This window comes from Macaca mulatta, chromosome 10 (assembly GCF_049350105.2).
Source record: "Macaca mulatta isolate MMU2019108-1 chromosome 10, T2T-MMU8v2.0, whole genome shotgun sequence".
Lineage (NCBI taxonomy): Eukaryota > Metazoa > Chordata > Mammalia > Primates > Cercopithecidae > Macaca > Macaca mulatta.
In genome coordinates this window covers 109554661-109582402 of record NC_133415.1, presented here as the reverse complement: position 1 = coordinate 109582402, position 27742 = coordinate 109554661, and the positions used below count along the sequence as shown (strand labels likewise).

At 47.5% G+C, this 27742-nt stretch overlaps 1 non-coding gene across 1 annotated transcript; it reads left to right on the top strand.

Annotated features, from left to right (window-relative positions):
* The first annotated feature begins 22221 nt into the window (after nt 1-22221).
* On the top strand, nt 22222-22328 carry LOC114670723 (U6 spliceosomal RNA). Its single transcript, XR_003720413.1, has one exon. It is a non-coding gene; the product is annotated as a U6 spliceosomal RNA (small nuclear RNA).
* The last annotated feature ends 5414 nt before the right edge of the window (nt 22329-27742 follow it).

The window sequence follows — 27742 nt, the reverse complement described above, 5'->3', positions numbered from 1 at the left end:
GTGTGTGTAGAGAGAGAGTGTTGTGTGAGACTGTGCTTGTAAAAGTGTATGAGTGTGTGCTTGCATGTGAGAGTGGGTGTGCATCAATAACTATGAGGGTGTATGTGCGTAAGCGTCTGTGAGTATATGGATGTGTGCTGAGTGCACTGGCAGTGTGAGAATGCAGGTAAATGTGTGAGGATTGTGCCTGCTTGTGTTGCACGGAGCTGTTTTCCAGCAGCTACCAGACAGGTCTGGAGTGTGAATGGGCCGGTTGTTAACCTCAGAGGCAGGGAAGGAAAGCAGCCTTTTGTCCTGCAGGGAGCTGAGAGCTAGGAATGCGAGATGCCAAAGGCAGCAGCTTGACGGAGGGGCCTCCCCTGTTCCCCTCCTGGCCTGGCCTGGGACTGCACACATTCCCAAGCACGCCTGTTGCCTTGGAATTGACCCCACAGAAGGTGAAATGCTTTCTAAACCATGACTGATCAAATTGCTGTGTTTTACCTGCGTCACCATTTCCTAAATGTAGAAAAGCAGGCTCTTCTGGAAGAGGGAACGAGAGCCTTGCTGTGGTGTAGACATCTGTTACGATTTTGATGAGCCGAGTTGAAATAACCAAGTCATACAGTCGGCCCAAGAAAAAGGAAGGGAAACTCACGGGGCTCATGAGTTGACAGAGCTGTGAGTCAACAGGTCTCCACTGAGCAGCCCTGGGATGGCGTGTGGAGGGAGAAAAAGGCCGAACTGGTTATTACTGGTTTATAAAAATCAACACCTGGGACGATGAGTGTGGAGAAATGGATGTAATTTCTTTGGCATCGGTGGCTTTCTCGTCTGTAATATGGGAATGTTAGTAACTTTTCACGGCGCTCTTTAGAGTCTTTCTCTTTTCTTTTCTTTTTGAGACGGAGTCTTGCTCTGTCACCCAGGCTGGAGTGCAGTGGCGCAATGTCGGCTCACTGCAACCTCCGCTTCCCAGGTTCAAGTGATTCTCAAGTGTCTCAGCCTCCCAAGTAGCAGGGATTACAGGCGTGCACCACCAGGCCCAGCTAATTTTTGTATTTTTTGTAGAGATGGGGTTTCGCCATGTCGGCCAGGCTGGTCTTGAACTCCTGAGCTCAAGAGATCCGCCCTCCTCCACCTCCCAAAGTGCTGGGATTACAGGCGTGAGCCACCGTGCCCGGCCAACCACTAGAGTCTTAAATCCGTGTGCATTCACTCATCCATAAGAACAGAGGCCTGTGCTTATCACTTGGACACGGCCTGGCCGGCAATAATGACTGCTTCCCAGGTAAGGATTGTCGTTATTCCTATTGGGGGGCGGGGGCGAAAGCACCTGAAAGCATAATTTTTGGATGCTCGTTGTGTTTTCACTGCTATGCATTTTTGTAATAAAAATGTCCATCTGGGTACCAAATTACATTGGGGTTACCAGTCCCAGCCTAAGGACGGCAGCTCTCGTAGGACCACCAACCTCGGGGAGCACTGGCCCAGACGAGGCAGGTGCGGGGCTCCCAAGGTAGGGCTATGGCGAAACGAGCCTCTCGGGCTCTCTTGCCTGAAACCGCTTGGCGTGGCCCTCTCAGATTCCCTCGTGTTCTGTTCTCCTGCCCCTATGCAGCCCCCACTCCCCCGACCCCCAGTTCCACCGTAGCTGTCTGCCCCCGTTAGCATTTCCCTCTGCCGCGGTGAGATGCCGAGCGGCTGAAGGCCCCGTCACTCCCTTTCCCACTACGCTGAGCAGGCGGATGAATCACTTTTGATTTTTTCCCCCTTCGCTGGCAAATCGGAGTTGTCAGCACTCAACTCAAAAAGCTGCCGTGGGGAACATCCCCGGGAGGTGGACGTTGTCAGGGCAAAGGGCTTGTTGCCAAGGGGACCACAGTCCCTGAGCCCACTGATGGGATGCAGCCTTAACCCCCTCCACAAAGGGGCCTTTGCTACATGATAGGGGCGCCCCAACTTGTAGGCAACATGGGTCACAGGTGAGTTAGCTTCAGCCCTGCAGAAAATTCTCCCCATCACCACAGCAGAGTTCTCTAACCTGCTCCCTCCTTCGTCAAACAAATTGCTTCATGTGCCTTTAAGCCTAAAAATCATGTTTAAATATTTGATTCGCTGCCATGAGCCAAGGAGAAAAACGTCTATTGATGGATGCTCTGATGAGCTATTCGGAGAATGTCTCCTCGCTGCTCACCCACACAATTATGGACATGCCTCTTTCCACTCATGCGCTTTCAAGAAAGTAAAACAAATAAAATGCCGAAGAGCTCAAGGTGCACGGGCTGGTGGCAGGGATTAAGGTGTAGAGTTTGCAAGGAAGCCGCTGAATGATCCATTTTATACAGGTTGTGTCTGTTGATTTTACACGGAGATTGTTTTTTTGGGTAAACATCATTACATGGCACAGTGTGTTTTCATTTCTTTCCGGAGAAATGGAAGACGTTTGTAGCTAAAGATATAAACTCCCCGCGCTTTTAAGATTTTTTTTTTCTTCTTTGTTGAAGCATGAGGAACATGGCCAAGGAGAAATGAAATCCGAGTGCCAGGGAGATCGCCACAGCTCCGGACGGGGCTTGGGCCCACAAAGTCCTGGCCACCACGTGAGAAGAAAGTTGTTGAGAAGCAGCCATGGGAATCAACCCGAAAATTCCAAGAAAGAGCTGGGAATGAGGTACTCTATCAGGACACCCACCAGCTGACTTTCTCTTCATTTAATCCTAAAATTTAATCGTAAAATTTCCATGTTCCTAGACTAAAAAGTTGGCCCGAAAGCATTTGGCATTGTTAAAATTCCACCATATGTCAGGCACGGTGGCTCACACCTGTGATCCCAGTACCTTGGGAGGCTGAGGCAGTAAGATCGCTTGAGCCCAGGAGCTCAAGACCAGCCTTGCCAACAAACTCTATCAAACCCCAACTCTATCAAAATACAAAAAGTAGCCAGGTGTGATGGCATGTGCCTGTAGTCCCAACTACTTGGGAGGCTGAGGTGGGAGGATCGCTGGAGCCTGGAAGGTTGAGGCTGCAGTGAGCCATGATCATGGCACTGCACTCCAGCTTGGGTGACAGAGTGAGAACCTGTCTTAAAAAAAAAAAAAAAAATCTGGCTGGTTGTGGTGGCTCACGCCTGTGATCCCAGCACTTTGGGAGGCCGAGGTGGGTGGATCATGAGGTCAGGAGATTGAGACCATCCTGGCTAACACAGTGAAACCCCATCTCTACTAAAAATACAAAAAAAAAAAAAAAAAAAAAAAAAAATTAGCTGAGTGTGATGGCAGGCACCCATAGTCCCAGCTACTCCGGAGGCTGAGGCAGGAGAATGGCGTGAACCCAGGAGGCGGAGCTTGCAGTGAGCCGAGATTGTGCCACTGCACTCAGGCTGGGCAATAGTCTAAAAAAATTACATGTGACTGGAAGAATTTGTCTTCTTTCTTTTTTTTCTGATTTGATTTTTTTTTTTTTATTTTGAATGGATTCAGGACTTACGCTGCCTGGGAAACAGTGCTGGCCTGCTCCTGGGATAGAGTCACCTGGGTGTGCCTAAGCTACGTGTTTCACCCATGGCCAGCACCTCAGTGTGCCCAGCAGGCTGTAGCCTTTTCTGTTGTCACTGGTTAGGTACAACCACCCTTTCTGCACAGCTGCAGAAGTTATGGGGAATCCAGACAATGTTTGTTCATCCTGAGAGCCTCTGTGCTCTGCACTAGGCCAGGAACATAGCAGGTCTCCAACAAAGGCTGAGCAAACTAACCCAGGGCACTCTTGTACATGTCAGTTTTCAACAGTGGGATATTTATTAAGAAGGGAATTTTATTTGGCTGTGACAGCTACAAGGACAGCTCATACCTAACCTCAGTTTGCATGACACTTTTATTTATTTATTTCATTATTCGATAAATATTGATCAAATACTATGGTGGCCAAGGAGGCACACCTGCAGATCTCCTTTTGAGAGATCCTGCTGCAAGGAAAGGAGGTGGCCCACAGCCTCCAGATGCCACTTGTTCTGATCTGCACCGGCCTTTACAAAGGTTGTGCTGTCCCCAGGCTGCTCCTGGCCAGTGACTGAGCATGGTGTGGGCACTACAGCTGGGCCATATACCCCCAGAGTAGGGCCCTCTGATGGGCAGTCTTTGTTCTGGGAGTCCTCACTGGCTGTTGGAGATTTCCCTGCCGCTGTCCTGTGGTTTGAGGCTCTTCTTTCTTTCCCTTTGCAGGTGTCAGGCCCATGTGTTGGTCTGAGGGTGCTCGCTGACACTCTGGCTCTCACTACCTTTGATTCTCTACAGACATTTCCCCTGGCAAATTGTCCACATCTAATGCAGACTTGGCGTCTGCTTCTAGAGAACCTGTACTGATATAAACCCCCATGTGCCAGGTGCCAGGGATTCAGCCAAGAAGTGAATCCTGTTCCTGTCCCTGCCTTCCTTGATCCACAAAACCAGGATGAGGGACCCTCCCTCTAAATGCCTCGACACCTGATATTTAAACAACCCTGAACTCCTGCCAGTTTCCAGGTCATGCTCTAATGACTACACGTATGTTATCCCATCACCTTCACATTATCCCTGAGATGGATGTATGATGTGGTGCCCACATTGTCAACGAGGCCCCAGACTTAGAGAGGGCAGTAATTGCCCAAGTTTACAAGTGAGGGAGCAAGTGGATAATGAAGTCAGGATTTTAACTCCAAATGTGTCTTACACCAAAGGCTGTGGGATCACTACACTCTCCTGCACTCAACAAGGAGTACTGTATCCACTTGAGGTCTTTGGCTAGCTTAAGCAAAAGGACATTTGTTGGAAGAGGTGATCACAGGAGTGAACCAGGCCTAAAGCCAAGAGGAACTGGACCACTGCCCTGGAGTGAAGAAATGGCTGCACATGAATGGGCAGAGGAAGGTTGTGGGTTAGGAAGTCCCTCAGTCCATGGTGGGAGCAGGCACATGGTGGGTGGACATGCCCTCTCCTGGAAATGCTGTTTGAAAAAGAAAATCAATGCCATGGCTCCAAAACAACCAACATCAATTCCAAGGACCAAAAATGGAACTGTTTCAGGAATCCCTGCAAAGCACCCACGATGATGTCCCCAAGGCAGCCCCCAGGTGGAACTCTGAACCTGAACACCTAGCACAGTGCCCAGGAGTTAATAAGTGCTCAGTAAATGTTAGATGAATGGATGGGTGGTGCCTAAATCCCTTTTAAAATGAGAGGAAGAGGAATTAATATTAATTAATTGGATGCACGAGGTTAGGGAGATAATGAAATGAGCCTATGTGATCCATTAGATATTTTAGCAAATATATAATTGGAACAGAATGGGACATGTTCTCACAAGATTTACAAAAGGCTTTGGAATGTATAGGAAGGAGTGATTGATTTTACCCTGAGGTGAGATTATGGTCAGGGGCAGAAGACTTGGACAGAGGGAAATGTGAACAGGAGATGGGAGATGTGAACTGGTTTTGTGGCATGTGTAGGTGTTTGACTTTGGACTAGCATTCTACTGTGGGACTGTATCAATTTCCTATTGCTGCTATAACAAACTACCACAAATATGATTGTTTAAAACCATGCAAATTTGGGGGGAGTTGGTTTTTTAAGACGGGGTCTTGCTCTGTCACCCAGGTTAGAGTGCAGTGGTATGATCACAGCTCATTGTAGCCTCAAACTCCCAAGCTCAAGTGATCCTCACACCTCAGCATCCTGAGTAGCTGGGACCATAGGTGCACACCACCATGCCCAGCTTTTTTTTTTTGTAGACATGGAGCCTCATTATGTTGCCCAGACTGGTCTCAAAATCCTAGGCTCAAGTGATCCACCCACCTCAGCCTTCCAACTCATGTGAGTCACCATATCCAGCCTACAAAGTTATTATTTGAATTCTGGAGGTAAGAAGTTTTTAGTGGATCTTACTGAACTAAAAGCAAGGTGTCAGCAGGCCTACATTCCTTCAGGAAGCTCAAGTGGAGAATTCATTGAGTTGCTTTTTTCCGCTTCTACAGGCCACTCACATTCCTTGGCTTGTGGCCCCAGCCTCCATGTTCAAAGTCAGCAGTGCAGCACTTTCACTTCTCTCCCTGACCCCACTTTCTGCTTCCTTCTTCACATCTTCTCTGAATCTGACCTCCTGCCTCCCTCTTTCCCTTATAAAGGCCCTTGTGATGACACTGGGCCACCAGGATAATCTCCCTACCTCAGGATCCTTCAGTTCTATCACTTCTGCCTTTTGCCATGTAAAGGCAATCTACTCATGGGTTCCAGCGACATCTTTGGGGCCATGATTCTGCCACCACAGTGACTATAATCAATATATATATTTATTCATTGTCCTTTAGGAAGAGTTTTATGTTGCTTCAAATGTTTCCCTATTTGATAAGGAGTTTCTTCCTTCTAGCCCTTTCTCTGGGTGCCAAGAGCAATGGCGTGTGCAGGGGATAACCAGTGACCCTGCAGTGCCAGTGAACAGCCCTGCTCTTGCCTGCATTCATTCTCAGCTGCTCCACCCACAGAAGAAGCAGCCCTGGCCAGGCGTGGTGGTTCATGCCTGTAATCCCAGTACTTCGTGTGGCCAGTGTCTGTAATCCCAGCTACTCAGGAGGCTGAGGCACAAGCATCACTTGAACCTGGGAGATGGAGGTTGTAGTGAGCTGGGACTGAACCACTACACTCCAGCCTGGGCAACAGAGCAAGACTCCATCAGAAGAAGAAAGAAGAAAGAAGAAAGAAGAGAGAAGAAAGAAGAAGAAGGAGGAGGAGGAGAAGGAGAAGAAGAAGAAGAGGAGGAGGGTGGAGGAGGAGGAGGAGGAGGGGGAGGGAGAGGGAGAGGGAGAGGGAGAGGGAGAGGGAGAGGGAGAGGGAGAGGGAGAGGGAGAGGGAGAGGGAGAGGGAGAGGGAGCCCTGTGCTCCAAGCAGCTGCGGCCAATTGGGCAGGATGAGCACCGGACCAAAAGGGAGCCAACCCATTGACAGAGCTCATCCAATCAGGTTCCTTCCTCCAGCAATCGAACAGATCAGGTTAATGCTAGAAGAAGGAGGAGCAGGAGCAGAGAGAGAGGAGAGAGCCCACAGGGTCCCAGAGAAAAAGAAATAACAACTGCCCAGTTTCTGTAAGATCTGGACCCATCCTTCCTGCCTTGAGTTCCATGAGATTTTGCCAGCTTCTTTCAGCAGACCCTCCTCGTACTTGAACTACCTATCTGGGTTCTGCTCCTTGCAATTCAGAGACTTCACTGGAACAGGGAGGAATATAAATGACCCAAGTCGTGGCCTATGTGAGAGGCAGGGTTTCCCAAGGGAAGAGCCTCTGAAGGGAAGTCAGCCCGTTTAGGGGAATCACAAACAATAAACATGCAAAAGACAGCCAACCTCATGAGAAGTTGGGGCAAGGCAAAGTCAAACAGAGAGGCAGCATTTGTGGTGACAGCAAGTTCAGGCATGAGTGTGGAGGAAATGGGAGCCCCCTTGCTGCTGGGAGGTGTATAAATTTGAGGATATCTTTTAAAATTCAAGACACATATGCTCTATGATCTGGTTCTTCTCCTTCTCCATATCCACCCTGGAGACAAACTTGCAGAAACACTCAAAGAGGCAAGTACAAGGATGTTCCTGGCAAAAACACGAATAATCAAAATGTCCATCAGTAGCAGAAAGACTATAAAGTGGGATTTTTCCATATCTGGAAATACGGTGGAAGGAGGAGGAGGAGGAGATGGTGGTGACTATTGTCGTAAAAGAAGAATTAACATTTGTTGTGCAAAATGTTGTTTTCAGAACTTTACATGTCTCCATTACTCTAATTAATCTGTATAAAAGCCCTAGTAAGAAAACACGGCCGGGCGCGGTGGCTCAAGCCTGTAATCCCAGCACTTTGGGAGGCCGAGACGGGCGGATCACGAGGTCAGCAGATCGAGACCATCCTGACTAACCCAGTGAAACCCCATCTCTACTAAAAAATACAAAAAACTAGCCGGGCGAGGTGGCGGGCGCCTGTAGTCCCAGCTACTCGGGAGGCTGAGGCAGGAGAATGGCGTAAACCTAGGAGGCGGAGCTTGCAGTGAGCTGAGATCTGGCCACTGCACTCCAGCCTGGGCGACAGAGCGAGACTCCATCTCAAAAAAAAAAAAAAAAGAAAGAAAACACTATTATTACTTCCACTTTATGGATGAGAAACTGTGGCTTAAAATACAAATTGCATATTTAGCTGATGATTCTGAGGGTCAGCATTTTGGGCCAGGCTCAGCTGGGCAGTTCTTTTGCTGACGTTGGGTGGGCTCCTCCAAGTGTCTGCAGTCATCTGCCATTTACCTAGGTGGCTCTGCTTCTGGGGCTTGCTGGCTATTGGCTAGGAAGCAGGAATCACTGGGCCATCCATCTCTTATTACCCAGCAGGCTAGTCTTGGCTTCTTCACACTGGGACTGTAGCAGGGATCCTGAGAACAACACGAAGGAAGCTCCACACACGCACTCTTTCAGCCTCTACCTAAGTCATGGCTGTTATTGTCCCATTGGCCAAAGCAAGTCACATGTTCCAGCCAGATCCATGGGGTGGATAGCTCTTAAAAGTTCCTGCAAAGTCATTGCAAAGGGCACACAAACAGGGATGGGAAGAATCTGTGACTGTTTTTGCAATTACCTCACTTGTGCAATCAAAAATCATTTCTTCCCAAAAAACTAAGCAAATTGTAAATAGATGATGGAGAAGTTTTCAGGGTCAGGCTTTGGCTTCACCCTAATCGGTGAGAGATCTCTAGGCCATCTCCAGCCGTGCTTCCACTCACTGTGCTCATGCTGCCGCTTGCTTTAAAATCCAGTGAAACCTTCAGCAGGAGCTGACACTGTCCACAACTTCTTCCTTCTGTGGCTTCTCCTGGTTTCCCTGCCACTCTTCCAGCCACTCCTTTTCCGTCTCCTTCGCAAACTTATTCCTTCTATCCAGGAGACCCACACATTTGTTTCTCCTACCCAAACCTCAAATCTGAACCCTACACTTGTACATCCAACTACTTGATTGCCTTTTCCCATCTCTATTTGGCTGGCTCAAGGGACTTTATCAGCTACTGGTGCGTAATAAACCATCTCTAAAAGCCAGCTAGTTTGCTCATGATTCTGAAGTTAGCAACTCAGGTTGGAATTAGCTGGATGGTTCTTTTGATCTTGGCTGATCTCAACCAAGGTCAGCTAGAGCCAGGTAGCCTAGCATGTGCTCAGCTGGGATGGCTCATTTTGCTCCATGTGGTCTGTCATCATTCAACAGGTCAGCGTGAGCCTGTCCACCTGGAGACCCTGGAGGGCTCTAGGAGAGTGAGTGGAAGCTTATAAGGCTTATAGCTGGCAGGGTGTCCCATCTTGAGACAGGCTTATAGCTGGCAGGGTGTCCCATCTTCCACATCCTGCAGGCCAAACATGTCACAAGGCCAGCCCAGGGATGTGGAAATTGACTCTTCCATTCAATGGAGGAACTACAAAATCACATTGCAAAGGGGCATGAACACTGGGAGGAGAATAACTGGGGCCATTTGTGAAAGCCATCAACCACAGACACCTCAAACTCAACAGATTGAAAGTTGAACTCAACATCTTCCCCCCAAATTTGCACCTCTCCCAAAATTCCGCATCCCAATTAGTTTCACAGCAAAGAAAGAAACGCAGAAGTTATCCTTGACCCCTCTCTCTTCCTCACATTCCAGATTAAATCCGTCATCTCCAAAATACCCCTTACATGTGTTTTCCTTTCTCCATGTGGCCCTTCAGTCCCTAAACAAAGACACAGACACCAGCATCTCATCTGATGGCTTCAGCAACCTCTTCATAGATTGCCCTCACCCATGTTTCCCCCTCCTGTAAATTCTATACTTTGTGGCCCTTGCGATTGTTACAAAGAACAAATTGTAAAGTCCTTTAGCAGCTCCAGTCCCCTTAGCATGGCTTCATGCCTGTGAGATTTGCCTCAGCCCACGCCAGGACCCTGGGCTCCTTACAATCCACCCATGCAAGTCTGCTTTCAATTTCTCAGACTCATGTAGTGAATTGAGTAGTGTCCCCAAAAAGATATGTCCAAGTCCTAACCCCCTGTACTTGTGAATGAAACAATATTTGGAAAAAGCGTCTTGGCGGGAGTAATTAAGTTAAAGACCTTGATATGAGATCAACCTGGATTTAGGGTGGGCTCTAAATCCAATGACTTGTGTCTTTTTTTTTTTTTGAGACAGAATTTCGTTCTTTCACCCAAGCTGGAATGCAGTGGCACGATCTCAGCTCACTGTAACCTCCGCCTTCCACTTTCAAGCGATTCTCCTGCCTCGGTCTCCCGAGTAGCTGGGCTTACAGGTGCCCTCCACCCGGCCTGGCTAATGTTTGTATTTTTAGTAGAAATGGGGTTTCGCCATGTTGGCCAGGCTGGTCTCGAACTCCTGACCTCATCTGCCCACCTCGGCCTCCCAAAGTACTGGGATTACAGGCGTGAGCCACCACGTCTGGCTGACTTGTGTCTTTTTAAGAGAAAGAAAAAGGAAGTTTGAGACACAGGGACACAGGCAGAAGGAGTAAGGCGTCTTCAAGCCGCGGAACGCCAAGGGTTGCCGACAGCCATCAGAAGCTGGAAGAGGCAAGGAAGGATCCTTCTCCTAGAGCCTCCGGGAGGAACACGGTTTGCTGATGCCTGGATTTCAGACTTCTGGCCTCCAGCACTGTGAGAGAATCAGTATCTGTTGTTTTACACCACCAAATGCATGGAAATTTGTGGTAACAGCTCAGGAAACCACTGTGGCAAGTCCAGCCTCACCCCAGGGCCTTTGCCCCAGCTCTTTCCATGGCCTGAAATGTACCTTCTGGGCCTGCTCACCTGTCTGGCCCCCGTTTTCCTTCCTGCATGAGTTCACTTCCTTGCAGCTCCAGGGAAGCCTCTTCTAACTTCCCTAAGGAGAATCCCTTTCACAGATTCTCTGGCATCACTTCTTCTCTTCTTTCCCTCAGCTTCATTAAGGCATAATGGACAAAGAAAAAATTCTGTATTTCACTTCTTCTCTTTCACCAGGCTTGTGAGAGTTGCAATTTTTCATTTATCTATATCTGCGATTAATGCCTTTGTCTGTCTCCCAAGCTGAACTGCAGCCCCCAATGGGGCAAGGACGGCAGCAACCTCCTGTTCACCTCTGAATTTCCACCACCAGCCCACGATGGGTGCTCAATAAATATGCAGAAAGCCAACGCTTGATGTCACTCACATTTTCCGTTTTACGTGAAAATTAAAAATCACATGGTGAAATAACGGGATCAATTAATAAAAAGAAATAAGAAAACCTAAAAGTACCACCCGGCAGGTAGAAGCCAGAGATGAGGTAGGTAGGGATCGGCCCTCAGTCCTGCGGATCCTCAGTCCTCCCAGGGCACAGGGTGACACAACAGAAGTAGCTTCCTTTCCATGCAGTATCTCAGAACTGAGCTGCATACAAGCTTCCTCTCCTTATCAATGCTGTGGCCAACAGAGGTGCAACGGAAACTCTGATGGACCCATTCCAGAAACCTGGGCAGCTTAGAAAGCTTGCCAGAGCAAGGCTTGGCCACTACTGAGGAGGCACATGATTAGAGGAGGCTCTTGTCTGTCCTTCCCCTGGGAGTCAGAGGGGGTCCTGGGCCAGTCAAGTTCATGGTCCCTCAGGGCTCCAGGAAGAATTACTTGGCAGCAGTTAGTATTGACCATAAATAGTTTCTGAGGCCCTACTGGGTGCCAGGCACAATGCTAGGGGCTAGAGAAACAGGAGTGAACTCACGAACTAAACTCCCAGCCCCGAGAAGAACCAGATGCCTATTAATTCATTATACAAGTAAATTAATAAACTATGGATTTTAGACAGGGCATGGTGGCTCACACCTGTAATCCCAGCACTTTGGGAGGCCAAGGCAGGTAGATCGCTTGAGGTCAGGAGTTCGAGACCAGTCTGGCCAACATAATGAAACCCCGTCTCTACTAAAAATACAAAAATTAGCTGGGCGTGGTGGCATACGCCTGTAATCTCAGGCGTATGAGACACTCAGGAGGCTGAGACACTCAAGAATCGCTTGAACCCAGGAGGCAGAGGCTGCAGTGAGCCGAGATTGTGCCACTGCACTCCAGCCTGGGCGACAGAGTGAGACTCCATCTCAAAAAAACATTGAAAAAAAAGAATAAACTATAGGTTGTGATAAGGGTATGACAGAGAGTTACTGTCTACTAGGAGAGCATGTAATAGGATTATCAGACCTGGTTTAGGGAATCAGGAGAGGCTTCCTGGAGGAAGTGACATTTAAACCAATACTTAATGGACAGCCTTATTCCTTCTATCAAGGCTGCAAGAATTAAACAATTTCCCAGCCTCCACTGCAGCTGGGGTTGCCATGAACAATTGTGACTAATGAGATGCACGCTGAAGTCAGCTGGCTCCACTGTCCTTCTTCCTGCCTTAAATGGGAATGAGATAGCTGGAGCTGAGGTAGCGTCTTGTGAACCTGAGGGAACAGCAAAGAGAATCCCAGAGATAGCAGCCCCAAGTCACAGAACCAATACCAGAAACCAGCTGCCTCCAGATTTTTTGTTATGGGAGAAAAATATGTCTGTTTTTGTTTAAACCGCTATAATTTTAGCCAAAAGCATTCCTAAGTGAAACAGGTCTCAAAGATGAGTAACAGTTAACCAAGCAAAGAGTGGCAGGAAGAGTGTTCCAAAGACGGGAAATAGGCCGGGTGCGGTGACCCACACCTGTAATTCCAGCATTTTGGGAGGCCAAGGCAGGCGGATCACTTGAGGCCAGGAGTTGGAGACCAGCCTGGCCAACATGGTGAAACCCTGTCTCTACTAAAAACACAAAAATTAGCTGGGTGTGGTGGCGGGTGCCTGTAATCCCAGCTACTTGGGAGGCTGAGGCAGAGAATCACTGGAACCTGGGAGGTGGAGGCTGCAGTGAGCCAAGATCACACCACTGCACTCCAGCCTGGGTGACAGAGTGAGACTCCATTTAAAAAAAAAAAAAAAAAAAAAAAAAGCCGGGCATGGTGGCTCATGCCTATAATCCCAGCACTTTGGGAGGCTGAGGTAGGTGGATCATGAGGTCAGGAGTTCGAGACCAGCCTGGCCAGCATGGTGAAACCCCATATCTACTAAAAATACAAAAATTACCTGGGCATGATGGTGTGCGCCTGTAATCCCAGCTGCTGGGGAGGCTGAGGCAGGAGAATTGGCTTGAACCCAGGAGGTGGAGGTTGCAGTGAGCTGAAATTACACCACTGCACTCCAGCCTGGGCGACAGAGCAAAATTCTGTCGAGAGAGAGAGAGAGAGAGAGAGAGAGGAAACAGAACGTGCAAAGGCCCTGGAGTGGAGAAACGCAGTAGGGGACCCAGAGAAGGTCAGTGTGTGGTTGAAGCTTAAAGGAGGAGGAGGAGGGGCTTGGGCCATGAGGTTGGAGAAATTGGAAGAGCTGATAGAAGACAGTGAATGGTGGGACGTTATCCAAGAGCACCACGGAGGCTAGAAGAGTTTCAGACGAAGGAGTGATGGGGGATCAGGTTCTCTTTTCAGAAAATATCTCCCCAGCAGGTTCTGGGGAATGGACTGGAAGAAGTCACGGGTGGGAACTGAGACACCAGTGATAACCACGGCTGAGGGAGGGATGCTGGGGTCGTGGGAGAGGTGGTGGAAACAGACAGAGAGATCCTTCCGATCGGAGGTTCCCAAGCAGGGCCGGTACTGCCCTTGACATTTGGCAACATCTGGAGACATTTTTGGTTGTCACACTTTAGGGGAGGGTGCTGCTGGCATCTTGTGGGTTGAGGCTGGAGGTACTGCTCGACATCCTACAATGTACAAGAGATGTTCCCACCATACCCCAGCAGAGAATCATCTGGCCCAAAATGTCTAGAGTGTTGAGGTCGTCATGATCACGGTCCCTCAGTGCTCCAGGAAGAATTAATGTGTTTGTATCTTAGAAGAAAACTGGACACATGGAAAGATGGGAGGCAAGAGAGAAAAGGCCCGAAACCAGGGCCAGTTAGGAGATGGTGACCCTAATCCCAGCAAGAATCAGCACGGGGCACAGACCACAAGCTGAGGTCAGTAGAGCTAGACTGCCCTCCCTGAGGCTAAGAATTCAGATTTCCAATCGGAAATCACCCACAACTGGGCTTGCTGAGGGTGGAACATAGCTGGGAGTGATCTAGGCCACAGCAGTGTGTCTGCCCTGCCCCTGTCCTTACAGAGGAGGGTCCCCGCTGCCATCCTGGTTGTCCATGCCCCCACCCTGGCCAAAGCAGACTGGACAAGGGGTGGACAACAGACTCAAGATGAGTGATCGGCTCTCCCATGGGCCGGATCTGACCCGTTCTTCCGGCCATGACACCTGAGTGTGCTCTGGGCAACTTCCGGCCCACCAAGACTCTCAGTTACGATGTCCTCCCTCTCCAAGGCATGGGCACTGGCCCCAAGCTTAGCCACACTCTCTCCTTGGAACCTGAATTTTGAGCAGCCTCGGAACGGATGGGAAATACTGATTTTCATCCCAGCGGAGGTGCCCTGCAGGACTGTTCTTTGGGTCCACTCTAGAGCCACAGCTCCCTCTGGAACTCCCTTTCGGAGTTTTTGCTTTTAGGTAGAGTTAGAGGCTACTACAAGTTCTCTTAATAAATTTTTTTTTCAGCCAGGAATGGTGGCTCATGCCTGTAATCCCAGCACTTTGGGAAGCTGAGGTGGGCAGATCAGGATTTTAAGGTCAGGAGTTTGAGACCATCCTGGCCAACATGGTGAAACCTCATCTCTACTAAAAATATAAAAATTAGCTGGGTGTGGTGGTATACAGCTGTAGTCCCAGCTACTCGGGAGGCCAAAGCAGGAGAATCACTTGAACCTGGGAGGCAGAAGTAGCAGTGAGCCAAGGTCATGCCCCTGCAGTCCAGCCTTAGCAACAGAGTGAGACTCTATCTTGGAAAAAAAAAAAAAAATTCCTTTTTTGCTAGTGTATTGGTTTCCCATTGGTGCAGGAACAAATTACTACAAACTCTGTGGCTCAAAACAACACAAATGTATTGTCCTACAGTTCCGGAGGCCTGAAGGCCAAAATCAACCTTACTAGACTCAAGTCAAACATCAGTAGGACTGCGTTCTTGCTGAAAACAGTTGAGAGAATCTATTTCCTTGCCTTTCCCGGCTTCCAAAGGCCGCCTCCATTCCCTGGCTCCTGGCTCCTTCCTTGCCTCCAGCATATCTCCTACTCTGGACCCTGACCCTCCTGCCTCCCTTTCACAAGGACCTTTGTGATTACACGGGCGCACCTTAATAATCCAGGATAATCTCCTCATCTCAAAATCCTTAACTTGATCATATCAGCAAAGTCCCTTTTACCAAGTAAGGTAAGATTCACAGGTTCTAGGAATGAGAGCATAGACATCTTTGGTGGGGGCGGGGGAGGCATTATTCAGCCTAGAAGAATCCATTTCTGTTGCTTGCAACTAAAGAATTCTGATTGATATGGCAAAAGTCACAAACCCAAACTCTAAAGATAGTGCATTTTGGCTGAATGCAGTCACATCTGTAATCCCAGCACTTTGGGAGGCTGAGATGGGCAGATTGCTTGAGCTCAGGAGTTTGAGACCAGCCTGGGCAACATGGTGACACCCTGTCTCTACAAAAAATACAAAAATTAGTTGAGCATGGTGGTTCACACCTGTGGTCCCAGCTACTCAAGAGGCTGAGGTGAGAGAATCACTTGAGCCCAGGTGGCAAAGGCTGCCGTGAACCATGATCATGCCACTGCACTCCTGCCTGGGCAACAAAGTGAGACCACTTCTCAAAAAAAAAAAAATAAAATTATTTTTTATTTGAATTAGAAAGCCTTAGGACTGGCTTGAACCCCACAGTTCACTGAAGCCCTGAGACTCATTTTTGCCTGCCTGCCTAGTTGTTTAAGTTACCTGCCTAGCACTTGAGAGCACATTGGTTGCCATCCTCTAACAGGTGTGTAGCTACAGGTCCCAAAGATTAGCCCATATCACTACCCGAATGCTTTAGGACGCGGCAGGTGGATGTAGTGGGATCAGTGCCCCCCTGACAGCTCCAGCCAGACCCTCAGCTGAGCTTTGTAGGGGAAGCTATATCTGAACGGGAGGATGAAGGAAGAGGTGGAAGAAAGGAAGGAAGGGAGGGAGGGAGGGAGGGAGGGAGGGAGGGAGGGAGGGAGGGTAGATGAATGGATGGGTGGACAGACGGATAGAGGAGGATGGATGGATAATGGGATGGATGGATGGATAGATGGATGGATAGAAAGAAAAGATTATCCAGTATTTACCAGAATGAGGCCCCAGAAGTAACAAAGCTATGGAAGAAAAAGCAAATACGATGTGTTTGTGTTATTCACAGGAGTAAAAGGAGGTGGCAACTTTGCTAGTTTGGTCTGTGTTTGAAACAAAAATCTTTTGAAAACAAAACCTCCAGTCAGTTTTGCTTCTGCAAAGCGAACAGGCTTATCACCTCATTACAAAGAAGTCCATGTCATCCACTCTCGGCCTCCCGGGCCATTCAGAAGATCTGGTCCAATGAACCAAGAACTCAGATAGGAGAGCAGCAGCGGGAAGAGGACGGAACCAAACCCTCTCAAAAAGCTATAAAAAAACTCCAAGTTCAGGGAGGAAAAGTAATCATCTTGTAATTGACTGTTCACTAATGGAATCTATTAATTTATAGCCACAAAAGAATCAGCTAATTTGTGGTTAATGGTGTTTAAAAGATAAACAACATAGATTAAATCTATGGAGCCCAACCAGGGTTCACCAGAATCTGTCTGCGCAGAACGCTCTGGATGGGGGAGAGATGAGCCCGGCCCCAGGCTGCGGTGGACAGTGGCACTCAGAGGTCTGCTGGGAGCAAAAAGAGATTTGGGTGGAAGAGGTAAGTCCATCCTCCAAGGTACCAAATGTAGTCCCAGAGGAGGCTTATTGACCCCGTGGGTTTCCTGTAAAATTGCAAGTCCTCTCCTCCCTGACACAACACCATCCCTGCTCTCTCCCGCAGGGACCACCCACCCCACCACAGCAGCCTCCCCAACCTGCCACATTCCTTCCCACCTCTGGCCCTTGCACTTCCTGGACCTGTAGCTGGACTGCTTTTTTTTTTTTTTTTCCTGGGAAAAATAATCCAGATTATGGAGAGCTAACTTATTGAGAAGTTAGCTCTTGGAGAAGAGGCCATACTAGGCATTTCAGATAACTGCATCTCAGAGATTCTTCAACATCCCCCATGAGACTGCTCCCATCCTATTCTCAGCCCCATTTTACTGGTCAGAAAACTGAGGGCTAGAAAGGTGAGGCAGCTGGCCCAAAGCTTCACTGTGCCTGTGGGGTGGGTCTGAGATTTGAATCCATGTCTTTCTGCTTCCAGAATCCGAGGGCTAGACCAGCATTTCCCAAACCTTACTGTTTTTTTTTTTTTTTTTTTTTTTTGAGATGGAGTCTTGCTCTGTCACCAAGGCTAGAGTGCAGTGGTGGGATCTCTGTTCACTGCAACCTCCACCTCCTGGGTTCAAGTGATTCTCCTGCCTCAGCCTCCCGAGTAGCTGAGATTACAGGCATGCGCCACCATGCCCAGCTAATTTTTGTATTTTTAGTAGAGACAGGGTTTCACCATGTTGGCCAGGCTGGTCTCGAACTCCTGACCTCAAGCAATCTGCCTGTCTTGGCCTCCTAAGGTGCTGAGATTACAGCCGTGAGCAACTGCGCCTGGCCTTACTCATTCTCATAACAACATTTTTGCCATGTCTGCTACCACCTATATTTATGATATTTGTTTAAATGGACTCCCTCCCATTTTTATTTTTTGTTAATTTTAGTTTCATCCTGAACAATGTTATCCAGGTCTGATAAGTTAATAACACAGTTGCTTCTAACATAAATTTGGAATAAATACCTGACTACTAAGATAAACACGTGCCTGTGTCCTGCCTTATAATCTTATAAACCTCAGTGGTTCAAGAATTATACACATTTTAACCATACATCCCAAAAAGCCATAATCACATGGTGTGCGTCCCACTCACCATAGCCTGCATGCACTATCAAATTCTATCCTCCATCAAACCTTTTCCTGATAGAAGCCACCCTTGAAAATGCACTGAGCCAGGCGTGGTGGCTCACGCCTGTAATCCCAACACTTTGGTAGGCTGAGGCGGGCCAATCACGAGGTCAGGAGTTCAAGACCAGCCTGGCCAACATGGTGAAACCCTGTCTCTACTAAAAATACAAAAAATTAGCTGGGTGTGGTAGCGCATGCCTGTAATCCCAGTTACTGGGGAGGCTGATGCAGGAGAATCACTTGAACCCAGGAGGCAGAGGTTGCAGTGACCCAAGATCACGCCACTGCACTCCAGCCCAGGTAACAGTGTGAGACTCTGTCGAAAGAAAAGAAAAGAAAGAAAAGAAAAGAAAAGGAAAGGAAAGGAAAGGAAAGGAAAGGAAAGGAAAGGAAAGGAAAGGAAAGGAAAGGAAGAAAGAAAGAAAGAAAGAAAGAAAGAAAGAAAGAAAGAAAGAAAGAAGGAAGGAAGGAAGGAAGGAAGGAAGGAAGGAAGGAAGGAAAGAAAGAAAGAAAGAAGGAAGGAAGGAAAGAAGGAAAGAAAGAAAGAAAAAGAAAGAAAGAAAGAGAAAGAAAGAAAAAAGAAAGAAAGAAAGAAGGGAGGGAGGGAGGGAGAGAGAAAGAGAGAGAGAGAAGGAAAGAAGGAATGAAGGAGGGAGGGAGGGAGGGAAAGAAGAAAGAGAGAAAGAGAGAAAAAAAGAAAGAAAGAAGAAAGAAAGAAAGAAAGAAAGAAAAGAAAGAAAGAAAATGCATCAAAAACCCTCCTTTTTCCTGAACCCCTCCTTGACTCCTCCAGCCCAAAAGCGCCCCTCCCTTTGTTGACAGCTAGAAAATTCATGCCATGAGCAAGCCACAAAAAGACAGGATAAAAAACAGGATGTGGCTTTTGTTTCCTCAAGTAGACTGGAAGATCTTGGAGGATTAAAAAAAATGAAAGCAAAACAATTCCTATACCTTGAAGTCTAAGCTCTGGGAAACAGAGATGGACGCATACAGCAGGCGCTCAGTAAAGCCTGGGGAAAGGATGGATATGGACACAGTAGAGAGGGGGCCAGGCACCACTTTCATGGCTAGGTTGGGGCCGGCCTGAATCATCCTTCCTCCTTTGCTAACAAGGCTCAAATCTCACCCGGGGGTGCTCCCTCCCTCCCCCAGCCCAGGGCTCCAGGATGGGCCTGGGACACGGCCTGGCCAGTCCATGCAGAACATCCCCCTAGCTATTCCCATTGGTTCAGAAAGAGGGTCTGTTACCCAAACCCGGCTGAGGGAGTCAGGCCCAGCACTTCCGTTCAAATGGATGGGGATGGAGCAGCTCTTTCTTGCCAGCTTGAACCTGGGAACCGTGGCCCTGGAAACACTGTCACCTTCCTGCTCCCACAGGGAGCCTGGGAGTTAGAACCCCTGTGGAAGAGGCAGAGACATAAGAAAGGGGAGGGCTTGCCAATGTGATTTGAGATCCTGGATCAAGACATTCCTGAAACAAGCCCTACCCTCGGATTTTTCAGACACACACTGTTTTCTTGGCGTAAGCCTTTTTGAGTTGCGTTTTCTGTTACTTGGGCCCAAAAACACCCTGGAGGAACCCTGGACTGGGAGCCAGGGAAGCAGACTCAATCGTATCTGGGGTCTAAATGACCCTAGTGAGTCACTTCATCTCACAGGACCCTGCCTCAAAGAGGCCTTCCCTGACTATCCTTCAACAGTTTCCATCCCTCCCTACCCCTCACTTCCTTGTCCAGCCCCATCATTGCACAATATCACATTCTATATTCATGACCTTGTTTGCTAGTACTCTACCTCCCTCACTGCGGTGTCCTCAGAACTCAGAATAAGGCTGGCATGCACGGGCCTTCTGTAAACATTTGTTGCAGGATCCTGCCTCAGTTTCTGCAGTTGTAAAATGGGAGAGCGGTGCTGCATTGTCCCCAGTAGCCTTCCAACAGGGCTGCATTGACTTCATCCTTTCATTGCCGCCACCCAGGCCTCCAGGAACGTGGCGCAAGGTTTCACCCAAAGGCACTGGAGTGCCTCCCACAAAACCACCTTTCCCACAGAGTAGAAGATTTAATGATTTTCCTCCATTTCTTCCTCTGCCTACACAACCTCATTGACTAGGAAGTCCCCCTTGATGTCTAACCCAATATTTCATGCTGCAACCAAAGTCTATTTATGTGCATCTTTTCTGAGTTCTGGATTTCAGCAGCTGGAGTGTTGACTTCCAGACATTCCTGGCTAAGTAAGAACACAAAAGAACCAGTTTAAAGTGAGAAGAAACCCTGTGAGAAAATAAAAACTCCTTTACCTAGGAGATGCCCTCATTTTCTTCCCATGACCAGCTTCTGACTCGTCAGAAGGCTCTTTTCTTGTCTCCACACCTATGAACACAGCTCTTCCGGAGATGTGGGTACAAAAGAAAAGAGTAAAATAAATAAACTATCTGTTTAATCATTCTTATTGTCAAAACAACGGCTGAGCCAAAATACCCAGGCTCTGATTCATCAGAACTGACGTCCCTTCTAGGGAGGAGGCAGGAGGCAGGGAAGTAAGAATTTTTAAACCCGTTTTCCAGATGAACTCAGAGGAGGCTGAGACGTTCCAGAGCGCCAACCCCACAGTAAGCAAAAGACGCAAAACCACTTTCTCTGTGTGGTCAGGGATCTGTCTTCTCTTCATTTAAATAGGGCGGAATTCAGTGGCAGGGCGTGGTGGCTCACGCCTGTAATCCCAGCACTTTGGGAGGCTGAGGCAGGTGGATCACTTGAGGTCAGGAGTTCGAGACCAGCCTGGCCAACATGGTGAAACCCTGTCTCTACTAAAAATACAAAAAAATTAGCCGGGTGTGGTAGCGGTGCCTGTAATCCCAGCTACTCAGGAGCCTGCAGCAGGAGAATCACCTGAAACGGAAGGTGCAAGCTGCAATCAGCCGAGATTGCGCCACTGCACTCCAGCCTGGGCGACAGAGCAAGACTCCATCTAAAAAATAAATAAATAAAAATAAAAATAGGCCAGGTGTTGTGGCTCACGCCTGTAATCCCAGCACTTTTGGGAGGCTGAGGCAGGTGGATCACCTGAGGTCAAGAGTTCGAGACCAGCCTGGCCAACATGGTGAAATCCCGTCTCTACTAAAAATACAAAAATTAGCCAGGTGCGGTGGCAGGCACCTGTAGTCCCGACTACTTGGGAGGCTGAAGCAGGAGAATCGCTTGACTGTGGGAAGTGGAGGTTACAGTGAACTGAGATCGTGCCACCACACTCCAGCTTAGGTGATAGAGGGAGACTCCATCTCAAAAATAATAATAATGAAAATAAAAATAAAAATAAATGGGGCAGAATTCAAAGGAAGATACACACAGTACCTAGGATGCAGGTTTCATCATTCGTTCACTCATTCATTCATTTAAGAAAATGAAACGCCTCGACTGAGCACTTTCCTGTGCCCCAAGCTGGGTGTCTTCCCAAGTCACCTTGTACCCTCCCCACCCCTCTGGGGGAGGAAAGTCAGGAATCATCCATCCATTGGCTGAGTCAGGAGGTGGAATGACCTAATTGTTGAAAATTTTGTTCCTAGTTTGTTCTTTGTCTTTTAATTTCATTTGTGGTGTTTCCTGACGTCCAAGGATTGTTAATGTTCATATGGTCAAATCTTTGTGTCTTTCCTTTGAGGACTCTGGCCTGAGATACCTAGAAAGGGCTCCCCGGGGAGTGATGTTTAGAGCCATATTTAAGGCCATATGTCATGAGCAGTTAGGGGTCCGAGGAGGCGATCCTGGCTCATTCTTTCATTTTACCAAGGAGGAAACTAGGCTCCATGGTGAGCAGGCAGCCCTGCCAGAGTCCAGGATTCTGTCCAGGGCTCTTTCTGCACATAATGAGTGGCTCAGAGACCCTTATAAAAATTAAGACAAGACGGAGGGCTCTCTACCTCCCAGGCTGCATTGCCGAGTAACTGACACAGCTTCTGTGAAGCCAGAGGCCATCTCATTCACCCTGTAAATTCCGTGTCATCTGCTTCGCTCTGAATATTCCTTCAACTGTCCCGCTGTGGCTACGGGCCCTCAAACCTATTCCCCTGAAGGCCCTTCTAGGCTTGTGAAGGCAGACACCACCAGGGGAAACATGAAGAGTCACATAAGCTTCCAAAATTCCAGGGACTGCGCTCGCTCCGGCAGCACATACACTAGATTTGGAATGATACAGAGAAGATTAGCATGTCCCCTGCACAAGGATGACGTGCAAATCTGTGAAATGTTCCATAATTTTTTTAATAATAAAAAAATATAAATAAATTCCTGGACCAGTGAATGCATGGAAGCAGAGGGTAGAATGGTGATCGCCAGGGGGTGGTCAAAGGATACAAATTTTTAGTTACAGAGGAGGAATAAGTTCAAGTGATCTGTGGTACTGCATGGAGACTATAGTTAATAATAAGATTATTATTATTTTTATTTTTATTTTTATTTTTTTTTTTGAGACAGAGTTTCACTCTGTCACCCAGGCTGGAGTGCAATGGCGTGATCTCGGCTCACTGCAACATCCACCTCCTGGGGTCAGGTGATTCTCCTGCCTTAGCACTCTGAGTAGCTGGGATTACAGGCATGCGCCACCATGCCCGGTTAATTTTGTGTTTTTAGTAGAGACAGGGTTTCACCATGTTGGTCAGGCTGGTCTTGAACTCCTGATCTCAGGTGATCCTCCCACTTTGGTATCCCAAAGTGCTGGGATTACAGGTGTAAGCCATTGTGTCCGGTCAACAAGATATTCTCAAAAATCAGTAAGAGAGTAGATTTTAAGTGTTCTCACCACAAAGAATGATAAGTATGTGAGGTAATGCATATACTAATTAGTGTGAATTAGCCATGCTACCAGGTATACACATTTCAAAACATTATGTTGTATACAGTAAAAAAAATACAACTTGTATTCATTATAATTAATTTTTAAAACTCTTGGACATAAAAAACCATCACAAATACAATTAAAAGACATAAAACAATGAGGAAAAATATTTCCAACCTACATGACAAAGTATTTAGCCTCTTAAAATAGACAAAGCTGGTATAGAGTCATAAAAATGGCTAAAGAAAAATGACAGGCAAATCACAGAAATGGAAATAAAAGTGGGCAATGCATGCGGGAGAAATGTTTAGATTCATGAGGAATCAAGCAATGGAGGTGGAAACTGTAACTGTAATGACATCACTTCGTGTGTCTTTCAGAGTAGCAATATTTGAAAAGAATGGAAACCCACGGTGTTAGCCAAATGGAGAAATGGCGCGCTCACAACTGGAGGAAAGAAACCGATTCAGCTGTTCTGAGTTTTGGAATACATATTAAATTCCTTTAAAATGTGCATTTTTCTTATTTCTAGGGAATTATTTAGAAACTACGTATAAGGAAGGAAATGTATTTCCACATCATTTATATGGGAAACGCTGAAAGCGGCCTATAGGCTGAGCACTAAAGAACTGGTGAAATATTCTCCAGTACAGGCTTCGTGGTCATGATATGAAGCCATGGAAGTGACTGATGCTTCATAAAAGATGATGACAACATGCAGTTAAAAAAAAAAATCAGGTTAATAGGCCGGGAGCTGTGGCTCACGCCTGTAATCCCAGCACTTTGGGAGGCCAAGACGGGCAGATAGCTTGAGGTCAGGAGTTCGAGACCAGCCTGGCCAACATGGTAAAACTCCATCTCTACTGAAAATACAAAAATTAGCCAAGGGTGGTGGCGCACGCCTGTAATCCCAGCTACTCGGGAGACTGAGACACTCAAGAACCCTGGAGATGGAGGTTGCAGTGAGCCAGGATGGCACTACTGCACGCCAGCCTAGGCGACAGAGCGAGACTCCATCTGAAAAAAAAAAAAAAACAAATAAAAAATCAGGTTACAAATCAATATGTATACATCATTCCATTTCTGAAACATACACACGTACATGAGTACAAGTACACAGAAAACAATCTGGAGGAATATTCACTAAATTGTTAACAGTGGTTTACTTCAGAGGTAGAATTATTTATGTTTTTTTTTTTTTTTCTCTACATTTTCATTGATGCATCCCAGGACTGGAGAAGATAAGGAGGGGCTGGGGAGACAGACTCACATTCCTCTCGGAAATGTTATTTGTCATAAACTTTCTAGGCAAATATGATAGTATTTATCGAAAGTCTTAATATGTGTGAATCATTTCACCAGTAATTTTACTTCTAGGAATCTACCCTAAGGAAATAATCAGAGATGTGTGCAAAGACTTATGTACCAGGATATCCATTGTACAGTTATTTACAAGAGCAAAAAGTTGGAACCAGCCTAAATATCCAACAATAGAGAATTGTTTAAATACGTGTCGGTTTGCTTTTACAATGAAGTGTGATGCAGTCATTTAAGGTGATGCTGCATATTAGATGCCATGACAAAACATTCTTGATATAAAGAAAAAAAAGTTTAAAATGGCAATATGATAGAAATATTGTAAAGTACTATACACAATAAATGATGAATTCTTATGTACAAAAGGCTGAAAAGTAGCTGTCTGCTGTGATCATCACTGAGTGATAGGATTCTAGGTCATTTTTATTTTTTCTGTTTTTCTACACTTTGCAATTTTTTTCAGTACCAAAAAAAAAAAAAAAAAAAACAGGTTACTGCCACAATATGATCTTTAAGAAAAAAAAATCTCAGGAACGTATAAACAAAAAGAAACTCATCATTCATCCCTGTAAATTCTCACTTCCACGCTAGACTGCTTGGTGATCACGATCACGGAGCTACTTGGGGAGTCAAATGGCCGGGTTTATGATTCAAATATGTCCCCTCTAGACATCCTGTCTAGGTGCCAGCCAGACTCGGTCCTCCCCTCAAAGCTGCTCCCAGCCAATCCATAAGCTTCAGAGGACTGAGAAGAAAACAGACCTGTATTTATTTATTTATTTATTTAGAGATGGATTCTCACTCTGCCGCCCAGGCTGGAGTGCAGTAGTGCAATGTAGGCTCACTGCAACCTCCGCCCCCCAGGTTCAAGCGATTCCCCCGCCTCAGCCTCCCGAGTAGCTGGGATTACAGGCGCCTGCCACCACGCCCGGCTAATTTTTTGTATTTTTAGTAAAGATGGGGTTTCGCCATGTTGGCCAGGCTGGTCTCGAACTCCAGACCTCGGATGGTCCACCAGCCTAAGCCTCCCACAGTGCCGGGATTACAGGTGTGAGCCACCATGCCAGGCCAAAAACTGACCTGTTTTTAATATTAGGGACAGAGGCCGGGCGCGGTGGCTCAAGCCTGTAATCCCAGCACTTTGGGAGGCTGAGACAGGCGGATCACGAAGTCAGGAGATCGAGACCATCCTGGCTAACACGGTGAAACCCCGTCTCTACTAAAAAATACAAAAAATTAGCCGGGCGTGGTGGTGGCTGCCTGTAGTCCCAGCTACTCAGGAGGCTGAGGCAGGAGAATGGCATGAACCTGGGAGGCGGAGCTTGCAGTGAGCTGAGATCCGGCCACTGCACTCCAGCCTGGGCGACAGAGCGAGACTCTGTCTTGAAAAAAAAAAAAAAAAAAAAAAATTTTGGGGACAGAATCCTGTTGAGTCCAGCTGGCCGTGCTGCTCACACTTGCTCAATCATCTCTGTTGTGTAATGGTGAAGTATTCGCCGTATTCTCAGAAAGCTCATTGTCAGGACAGGACAGAAGTTTCTAAATATGTGTTCCGGGGCTCACCCCTTTTCTTGTGGGGAAAATCAACCCATTTGCTAAAGACAATTTAAAGTCATAGAAAGCCTGGAACTGTATCCCCGGTTGTCTGGATTTTTATCCCAGAGTCTCCTGGCTCAGACAGCTAAGATTTTCAAACCTAACTACTTCTCACTGCTAATGAGGACCAGAATGGGAGCAGGTTGCAAATGGAGAAGCTCCCAAACAGGGCATGAAATGAGTACCCAAGGCCACCCCCAGTCAAGGGGACCTGGAGGAGACACTGGGCAGGGACACAGGGCAGAGACCAGGGACGGGGCAGCTGGGGTATCCGCTAGAAGGAAGGAAAGCTCCTTGACAGCTACCTTAAATACTGGACATGGGGAGAGAATTCTGGCTCACCAGAGATGCACACATCTCTGATTATTTCCTTAGGGTAGATTCCTAGAAGTAAAATTACTGGTGAAATGATTCACACATATTAAGACTTTCGATAAGTACTATCATATTTGCCTAGTGGGGTTTTGGGGCCTTTCAAGACAGCTCCAGGGAATGTTTGTGTCTCCTTCCTTCTATTCCTCCCTTCCCCTTTCCTTTCCTCCCTTCTTTCTCTCTTTCCTTCCCTCCTTCTCTTTCTTTCTTTCCTCCCTCTCTCCTCCTCGCCTCTTTCCTTCCTTCTTTTCTTCCCTCCCTTTCTTTCTCCCTTCTTTTGTTCTTTCCTTCTTTCTTTCCTTCCTTTCTCCTTCCTTTTTTCCCTCCTTCCCTCCTTCCTTCTCTCCCTCCTTCTTTCTTCCTTCTCCCTCCCTCCCTCTCTGCTGTCCCTCCTTTATTCCTGCTCAGTAACTATCTACTGAGTACCCAGCACATGTCAAGCCCCTGCCCAGCCCCGCAGCTGCAGTGACAAGCAAACCCAGACAGACTCCGTTCCTCGTGGATGTCCAGTCTAGCACACTGCTGCCCAGTCAAAATATAATGTGAGCCCTGTAGGTCATCTGAAATCTTCTAGTAGCCGCAAATCAAATGATAAAAAAGAAACAGGCACACCGAATTTTATCCTCCGGTTTAGTTAACCCACTATATCCAAATATTATCACCTTGACATGTAGTCAATACTTTAAAATGATTTATGAAATATTTTATATTCATTTTTTCAGACTAAATCTTTGAAATCCAGTGTGTGTTCTATACTCACAGCACATCTCAGCTCAGTCCAGCCACATTTCAAGTGTTCAGTAGCCACTGGAGTCTAAGGCAGAGATTCTCAACCTGGATCCCATAATTTTAGTGTGGGCTGTGCTGTGCATTGTGGAAGATTCAGCAGCGACCCTGGACCCTTTCCTCTAGTTCCAGTAGTGTCCCCTCTCTCCAGATGCAACAACCACAAATGTCTCCAGACACGGCCAAATGTCCCCTGGAGGTGGGAGCAAAGTTGGCCCCTGTTGATCTAGTGGCCACTGCACTGGACAGCATGAGTCCAGCAAGCCAGGGAAGATGCAATTGAGCCACTGCATGCAAGGGTGAGTGCCAGGGAGGGGCCGCACCTCGAGGAAGAGTGACACCAGCCTGGCAGCTGACCGGACTGGCTCAGAGGAGGTTCCCAGAGGACTAGGCTTTAAGCTGAGACCTTTCTCAAGTCCAGCAACTACACGTCTCACAGAAGGCTAAGCTGGGATCTGGTGGCCCCAAGAGATTACATCCCGGCTCTGAGCTTCGGTTCACATCCCACCATATACTAGGGCTGCTGGGAGGCTCAAAGGCAATTTGGGATGTAAATATTATTAGTGCAGAATGAACGTGTGCTTCAAACAAGACATATTAGCGCTGCTGTTCTTCACTCCCTCTTCCATCAAAGCTCCGGGACCTCAGTCAAAAGAGGGCCACGGTGGGCTGGGCATGGTGCTCATGCCTGTCATCCCAGCACTTTGGGAGGCCGAGGTGGGTGGATCACTTGAGGTCAGGAGTTTGAGACCAGCCTGGCCGATATG